Here is an 8,587-nt window from a genome sequence, read left to right on the forward strand (position 1 = left end):
GTGTACACCATGCTGGCCTCTGCCTTCTGAGAGTCGGGAGTCACTGCACCCAGATCAATCCCTTTAATACTATTTATTTTATTCATTTTCTTTTTAAGATCAGGTCTTATCCCCAGGACCTGCGTACTGGAAGGAGAGACCTAATTTCCATAAGACGTCCTCTGACTTACACACATAGAAGTTATACACCCAAACATAAACACAAAGACATAAAAATAATTTAAGAGGGTTGAGGAGACAGCCCTCCGGTTAACAGTACATAATGCTCTTACAGAGGACTTAGATTTGATTTCCAGCACCCGCATGGTGGCTTCTAACCAACCACAATTTCAGTTCCAGGGGATATGACGTCATTTCCTAACCTCTAAGGACACAGGACACAAGACACTCACATGATCCACATACTTCCATGCAGACAGAACACTCATACACATAATAAAGCAAATATATACATGTTACACACAAATATATATCCAATTCATATAAATCACTCTATTGTATGTATATAATTTATACTATATATAAGATGTATGCTATTATATATTAGTGATAATACCTTTAATGCCATCTTTCTTTTTTTTTTTTTTGGTTCTTTTTTCCGGAGCTGGGGACCGAACCCAGGGCCTTGCGCTTCCTAGGCAAGCGCTCTACCACTGAGCTACATCCCCAGCCCCTAATGCCATCTTTCAAGAAGCAGAGGCAACCCTGAAGAGACTCAAAGAGCCTTAAAGAGCAGAGGCTCGGGGCTGGGGATGTAGCTCAGTGGTAGAGCGCTTACCTAGGAAGCGCAAGGCCCTGGGTTCGGTCCCCAGCTCCCAAAAAAAGAACCAAAAAAAAAAAAAAAAAAAAAAGAAAGAAAGAGCAGAGGCTCTTTAAATTTGAGGCCAGCCTGGTCTGTGCAGACAGCTCCAGGCCAGCCGGCGCTGTGCAATGAAACCTTGTCTCAAAAGCAAAGCAAAACTAAAACTAAGAAATGATGACGTCAGTGCAGAGACTTGTATCTGGCCAAACTGCTGAGAAGAAAGGGCTGTAAGTCCTCCCTCCCTCTAAACGGGAAATCTCTATCAACGCCCTCCCCTCTGAGGCTCACGGAATGTCAGGGACGGGGAGGCCGAGTGTAATTAAGAGGCAGAGGATGCTAGGAAGCGCAAGGCCCTGGGTTCGGTCCCCAGCTCCGAAAAAAAGAACCAAAAAAAAAAAAAAAAAAGAGGCAGAGGATGGGCGAGAGTTGAGCAATGCTGTCGTCACATGGGCTCTCTGCAGCTGTGGCTTCTGGTCCTACTCAACAGACTCAGTCACCGTCCCAGCAGGAACTGAGTGAGCTCAGTGAGTCACACAGCAAGGTGTAAATGTGGGAAAGGGATGTCTTGGGGGTGTTCTGGGGTGAGAGGGAGGAGTTTCGGCTGGGTGTGACCAAGACATGTATGGAAGCATGAAATTGTCGAGGAGTAAAGAAGATATTAAACAAGGTCACACAAATAACAGTCTGAGGGAGGTCATAAAAGGGCAATGGAGAATGAGTGCGATCAGAATACATTACATGCGGTTGTGGAAAGCCATAATAAACTAATAATTATGAATGAAAATGAGGATATGGAGAAGGTTTTTATTGTAGATAGGAGGGAGAGGACAGGCAGAGGCGTCTGGAAGAGGCCAGACTGAAGTTCCAGCAGAATAGGAAGGGGAGGGAGCGAGAGAGGGAAGAGGGGAGAGGGCAAATGGGGAGGGGCAAAGAGAGAAGCTGAGGACCAAAGGGGGGGGGGGAGAGAGAGAGAGAGAGAGAGAGAGAGAGAAAGAGAGACAGAGACAGAGACAGAGACAGAGACAGAGACAGAGAGAAACTGGGGCAAGGGCAACTCAGGAGCTGGAGAGGTAGGACCGGGTGAGAAGCTCTGAGGAGACAGGACTCTGTAACATGTATGTGGGATAATACTGGGAGGGCCTGGTGGCCAGCAGCCACTTTGATACATTAATAAGCACCTGTTAGCCATTTATCCTGAATTTCTTAAGGACCTAATGTATTAAGCATGATTAATAGACACCAGTAAAAAGAGCCTTTTTTTTTTTTTTTTTTTTTTTAGCACATCTTGACGTTACGTGTGGCAGTGCCTGCTTGTAATCTCAGCACTTGAGGAACATGAAAGAACATTTCAGTCTCTCTCAGAGTCATAGGGAATTATTTGTGGCAATCCTCCTCTCCTAGCCTATGGGAGACTGTCTCAGGAAAAATGTGTAGCGTAGCCTAGTGACTCACAGACTCACAATTCCAGCACTTGGAAGGTATCTGCACTCAGATCTCTCTGAGCTGGAGATCAACAGCCTGGTAAGTTCTAGGCCACCCTGAGCTACATACATCTCAGGGTTTCTCTGTGTGACCCTGGCTATCCTGAAATGCTCTCTGTAAACCAGGGTGGCCTCTAATTCAGAGATCCACCTGCCTCTGCTTCCTAAATGCTGTGATTAAAGAAAGGCGTGCCGCTGCCACCACCCAGCCCAGCACTCACTTCCATCTCAAGGTTACCTTTATCTGTCAGGATTTTATTAGGCTCCTTCTCTAAGGCAAACCCGTGGAGGCGAGAAAGAAGAAGGCACGGAAGTAGGAAATGGGTTTTGACCTTCCCTGGTTTAACCCAGATGAGGAAATAGAGCAGGCTGCTGCAAGCGGCAGGCAAGGAGGAGTTTGCACTTCAAAGCAGACACCACTGCTAGCTGGAGGTTGGGGCAAGCTTCTGGAGGTAGCAGCTTCGTCTTGCCGGAAACTAAGCAGCCTCTGGCCACAGTTTATGAGAGGCTTGATTTCGGGCTGTTCCTAATGTGTCATTCCAGTAAAGACAGAGACCAGGAAAGTCTGGCAAGCGGTAAAGAGCTGTATGGGACCTAAGCTGAACCGGAACCGCGAAACAGCAGGAGTTGGATCGAAGTAAGACTGAAGAGAGATCGTGGAACCAGGGCAGGATATGGAACAAACAAACAAAAAACTATCGCGGAACCGTTCCGTATGGGACATGTCAGCTCCAAAGGAAACTCCATTTCACCAAATTCCAAAAGGCAGACAGGACCAAAGCCTATCCTGTGGTGCCTATTAGCAAACCAAAGAGCATGCTGGCCTGGAAGCTCCCTCACAAGTGCAGGCTCCACATTTCTTTTTTTTTTTTTTTTTTTGGAGCTGGGGACCGAACCCAGGGCCTTGCGCTTCCTAGGTAAGCGCTCTACCACTGAGCTAAATCCCCAGCCCCAGGCTCCACATTTCTAAAGTTCTTCTCCTCCCTTACGGTAAACAGCCCCACCTCACGGGCTCTCTCCTCTCCCCGCTCCCCAATTTCTTATAACCCTGCTGTTTCGGCTGAAAGGTCTTGGCTCCACCTCTTTTGCACGGCTCCTGATTCACTCATGACCAGGTCCTGTTTGCTGGTCCCGTTCAGTCTACTGTTTTTTTCTCTCAGCTCTGGTCTCTTCCAGATGCCTCTAGCTGTTCTCTCATATTTTGATAAAGATCGTCACTTTAACCATACAGAGCAGCCATGTCCTCAGTTCATACTTGTCTGGGTAACACCAGCTCCAGTGAGGTAATGTTTGCCATAGACTGGGTTTGAAGTGAAGCCTAGCTCCGGAGAACAAGAGTGTCTCAGTGGTTAGGAGCATACTCACCCTCTGCTGCTATTCCAGAGGACCTAGGGTTCAATTACCAGCACCCACATCATGGCTGACAGTTATGTGTGTGACTCTGGTTCCAAGAGATATGATGTCTTTTTCTTACCACTGCTCTGGTGCACAGGCATATATACATGCAAGCAAAACACCTATACTCACAAAGTAAATTAAAATTTAAAAAAAATTTTTTAAAGATTTATTTATTTTATGTATCGAAGTAGTTGTCTTCAGACACACCAGAAGAGGGCATCAGATCTTATTACAGATGGTGGTGAGCCACCATGTGGTTGCTGGGAATTGAACTCAGGACCTTTAGCACAGCAGCCAGTGCTCTAACCGCTGAGCCATCTCCCCAGCCCAAAACAAATTAAAAATAAAAAAGATTCAGACTTAGGAGAAAGTTACTTTCAAGAACATAGGTCAGGGGTGCGTATTAGTCAGGGTTCTCTAGAGTCACAGAACTTATGGAATGTCCCTCTCTATATTAAGGGAATTTACTATCATGACTTACGGTTCTATTAATCCGGCAATGGGCAGCTGTGGATGGGAAGCTGAGGAATCTAGCAGTTGCTCAGGTGGGCCTTTCAGCTGGTCTCCTGTAGACGCTGGACTCCTGAAACAGTGGGTTCCAACAGATGTGCTGGTAAGTAGAGTGAGTGTTCCTTCTTCTAATGTCCTTTTGTTGGCCTCCAGCACAAGGTGTGGCCCAGATTAAAGGTGAGTGCCACTAAGCCTGGATCTCTGACTTGTTTTGTCCCAGATGACCTTGAACTCTAAAGGACCCTGAGACTCCTTGCCTCAGTCTCCTGGGATTAAGAGCACGTACTACCTTGACACTATGCCCCAAGATCTCCATATCAAGATCCAGGTGAGAAACTCGTGTCTTCCAGCCTGAAGATCAGGATCGCAGGTGAGCCCTCCAGTTCTGGATTGTAGTTCATTCCAGACGTGGTCAAGTTGACAACCAGGAATAGCCACCACAGCATTGTGCAGTCAGGCCTTAAACTTTTGATCTCTCGGATGTAACCTCACTGGCAGCTAAGGTGACAGATCTGTACCAGCAGGCCTGGCAGCTGCAGTCATTTTAAAATGTACTTTTCTTTCTTTGTTTTCTATAGAATTTTCCCGGACTTAGAGAAGGATTGCATTCAGGGCTGGAGAGATGGCTCAGGGGTCCAGAGTCATATTTTCCGGGACACATATGACGTTGCTGCTTACAATGTCAGTTCCAGGTGACCCCCACATTCTTCTGGCCTCCACAGGAACATGCATTCGTGCACATATTCACACATGGACACACACAGAAATGTACGTAATTGAAAATAGTAAATATTATTTTTAGAAAGAAAGAAAGGAAGCCTAACCATTCTCCAGGACAGTATTTTTTTTTCAGACCTTAAATGTTTTATTTATTCACTATTTTTGGTTTTGTTTTTTGTTTTTTTTTTAATGTGTATTTTGCCTGTTTGTGTGTCTGTGCACCACTACATACCTGGTACCTGAAGAAGGAATCAGATCCCTAGAACTGTAGTTATAGACAGTTGTGAGCTGTCACGGGTGTGTTGGGAATCAAACCTGGGTCCTCTGGAAGAGCAGCCAGCACTCTTAACCCCTGAGCTCTCTGTCCAGCCCCAATGAGTAATTAATTATTAATTATTCTGGGGGCATGTGTGATGTGTGTAGGAGGAGGTAGGAAGGCAGGTGTTCTAACACACAGTATGTGTGGGGATCAGAAGACAACTTTTGAGAGTTATCGCTCTCCTTCTACTCTGGAATCCAGGATTCAGCTTGTCAGGTTGTCACAGAGCCATCTTACTGACCCACGTTTAAGAATGTAATGATTTGGACTGGGCTTTGTGACACATACTTTAATGCCAGTACTCAGGAGAAAGAGACATAAGAATTTCTGTGAGCAGAGTGGTGTTTTGCACACTTTTAACCTCAGCACTCTCGAGGCAGAGGCAGAGGCAGGTGACTCTCTGAGTTTGAAGCCAGTCTGGTCTATGGAGTGAGTTACGGGACGGCCAAGGCACCAGTCAGGACTACATCTTGGAACTCACTCCGTAGACCAGGCCAGCCTCAAACTCACAGAGATCCTCCTGCCTCTGCCTCCCAACTACTAGGATTAAAGGTGTGTGCCATTTTTTGTTGTTGTTGTTGTTGTTGTTGTTGTTATTTTTAAGACTTCAATAAAATATTGGTTCTTTTCTCTGTCATTGCCTGAAATGTCTTAATCCCTTAGGAGAGCGTGAGTGTGAGAGGTGAAAATGTTTATGGGAGACATCTGGAAGGCCGCATCATCCCTTAGCTGGTTCCGCCCCTCTCCCTCCTCTGTCCTCTGAATTCCCCTGCTGCGCTGTATAATATTAAGATTCATTTGCCTGCCCTCAGAGCAGCTTGGGGACCTGACTAAGATCTGAGATGCAAATGTTAGCTTAAACCATGTGACAGTGGAGCATCGACAGGAAACCCACGTATTTCGGTGTGAGCCAACCTCGGGAAGTCCCGTTAGCTCACGGTGTGGTGTTCTTCCGGGCCTGCCCCCTTTGGTTCTGGGGTACTTCAGTTTGGGAGGCTGTTACTGAGGCGATGGTCTCCATTGTGAGGGTAGCCTCCCGGGGCAATTGACATCCACAGGGGTTAGGCTACTGAGGAACACTGGGGAGTGGACATCAAAGGCAATTATTGAAAAGCCCAGCTTTGGGGAGTGAATAGAAGCAGTCACAGAGAATGTCATTGGGAGATAAATTCCTTCGGTTAAAATTCTGAAAATGAAACCCCAGGGCTTTCTATGAATAAGAAGTTTGCAGCTAAAGAAGTGGCCAGCCTGTGCTTCCTGTGGTTGAGTGTCTCATGTTTGCAAATACACTTCATCCCAGTGCCTCAAACACAGTTCGATAACGTTTCCCAAGTCCTCACATCTGTTCCCTCCACAGTTTCTTCCTGCCTGCCCCGTAGTAAATAATTACACTCCCTGCTATGCACAAGATACTGCTTCAAGCAATCTGACCGTGACGGGGTGAGCAGAGAGACACACGGGAGGAACAGGACTCCTGAGTTACCACCTTGACAATTACATCTGTCAGGATTCGCTCCAGGGGGGAGAAACAAATTCCTCTCTAGCCCATCACAAAATCTAGTAAACCTGATGTTTGAGGGGGTCCCCGTAAACTGAGAGCCCCCCCCCCCCGCTTCTTTCAGTTTTTGATTTGTTTTGAGATGGGATCTTATGAGGTAGCCTAGACAGGATGGAACTCAGAAAAATGTTATACTCTATAGATGGACATGGTGTTCTAACTATAATCCCAGCACTTGAGAGGCTGATGCAGGAGGATTAGGAGTTTGAATCCTGCCTGAGCTACATGTCGAATTCCTGTTTAAAACACCAAGAGCAGCAGCAGCAGCAGCAACAATAACGAAAATCTAAAGCTATATGCTCACATTTATTCTGATAATGAGTGGTCTAAGGTAGGGCCAACCGGGACTACAAAGGGAAAATGGTGTCTCAAATAAAAACTAACTCTGGAGATCTTGAACTGAAATTCAGATAACTTTGGGGGGCTGGGGGGGTGCGCTGCACAGTGGGGATCAGGTCTAAGCTCTGGTGTCTGCTAAGTGTGGCTATATCACTGAACCACATCTAAAGCCCAGGAATCTCAAAGAGCTTTGAGAAGCTAAAAACATTCAGAAGAATGTGGGCGAAGCAGGGACAGACAAAAACATATAAGTCTCACAGCGACAGGATACGTCACAGCTATTCACTCGCTCCCCCGTTGCTTGCCTAAGAACACGAGCTCTGTGCTGGGTTCACAATCCTTCTTTGAGCACAGATGTGGTTGAGGCATGGAGTTTCTAGGCCGTGTGGGGCTGACATTGTAGCTTCTGTGGTTACAGATCTGTCTCCACGGGAACCGAGCTCCAGCCTTCCTTTGTTTCTTGCATGGAATAAATGAAGCTCAGAGTCACGAGCAGAGATCAGAAGAAAGAAAAAAATGAGACCCACCGCCACCATTTATAATTCTGGGTTGTTCTCTATGTGTATATCATCATTAAAGGCGTCTGCATATGTGTATGTGGCTAAAAAATAATCAAAGCTCTTTAGAGCCAGGCATGGTGGTGCATGCCTATGATACAGTACATGGGAGGGAGAAGTAGGGAGAAGCAGGGAGTAGCAGGGAAAAGAAGGAGAATAAGGAGTTCAAGGCCACCCTTGGTTTCGTAGTGAGTTTGAGGCCAGTCTAAGGTTAGACACAAGACCCAGTTTTAGAAGACAAACCCCTCTCCCCTCCCAGATAAATCTCTTCAAACTTGTGGGGTTTCCCCTTGATAGGAGCAAATGTTTTCTGTGTGGGTTGCTGGAAGATTCAGGAGCTCAGAAATTCCTATGACAATATTGTGCCCTCGGAATTTGAAAACCAGTCTTGGGACAGGATGAAGACATAGTGTTGTGTTCTATAAAAATGAAGAGAGAAGGAATGTGTTTGGTGGACGTGCAGTCAGGTGTGGGGGAAGGGGGTGCCTCCGAGGGCCTTGCTGAGGCCTCCCTTCCCCCTGAGGGACCAGCCACATGATGAGTGTAGTACAGACTGAGTCTATTTAGGGCATGGGAGGGGAATTGAGAGAGTAGTAGAGACAGCTAAGGCCGAGGACCTGAACTTGACCTCCAGAACCCACATGGCGGAAGGAGAGAACAACTCCTGCATGTTGTCCTGTGACCCTCACACGTGTGCAACCGTTAGTGGAAGCAGCTGGTAGAGACGCTTACAGGTGATTAAAGGGCAATGCACTCGGGTGCCTTCTCTACAGCCCGGGGTCTGCAACTGCAGACACAATCAGGATGCTGCTGCGTATGGCTCCATGGCATGGCTCTTGCAGAGGATGGGAGTTTCCTTCCCAGCCCCTGTGTTGTGTCGTTCACAACTCCCTATAACTCAAG

At 46.8% G+C, this 8,587-nt stretch overlaps 1 long non-coding RNA gene across 7 annotated transcripts; it reads left to right on the top strand.

Moving 5' to 3' along the window:
• Positions 1–990: 990 nt before the first annotated feature.
• Positions 991–5,865, top strand: LOC102551532 (uncharacterized). 7 transcript variants are annotated; one of them, XR_015637360.1, is made up of 6 exons: positions 993–1,029; positions 2,082–2,323; positions 2,827–3,200; positions 4,141–4,294; positions 4,412–4,561; positions 4,770–5,865. It is a non-coding gene; the product is annotated as an uncharacterized LOC102551532 (long non-coding RNA). The 7 variants fall into 7 exon arrangements; XR_015637364.1 differs by lacking the exon at positions 993–1,029 and adding an exon at positions 1,075–1,326 and having other exon boundaries at positions 2,827–2,920; XR_015637362.1 differs by lacking the exon at positions 2,827–3,200 and having other exon boundaries at positions 991–1,029.
• The last annotated feature ends 2,722 nt before the right edge of the window (positions 5,866–8,587 follow it).

Source organism: Rattus norvegicus, chromosome 14 (genome assembly GCF_021556685.1).
Source record: "Rattus norvegicus strain SHRSP/BbbUtx chromosome 14, alternate assembly SHRSP_T2T, whole genome shotgun sequence".
Taxonomy (NCBI): domain Eukaryota; kingdom Metazoa; phylum Chordata; class Mammalia; order Rodentia; family Muridae; genus Rattus; species Rattus norvegicus.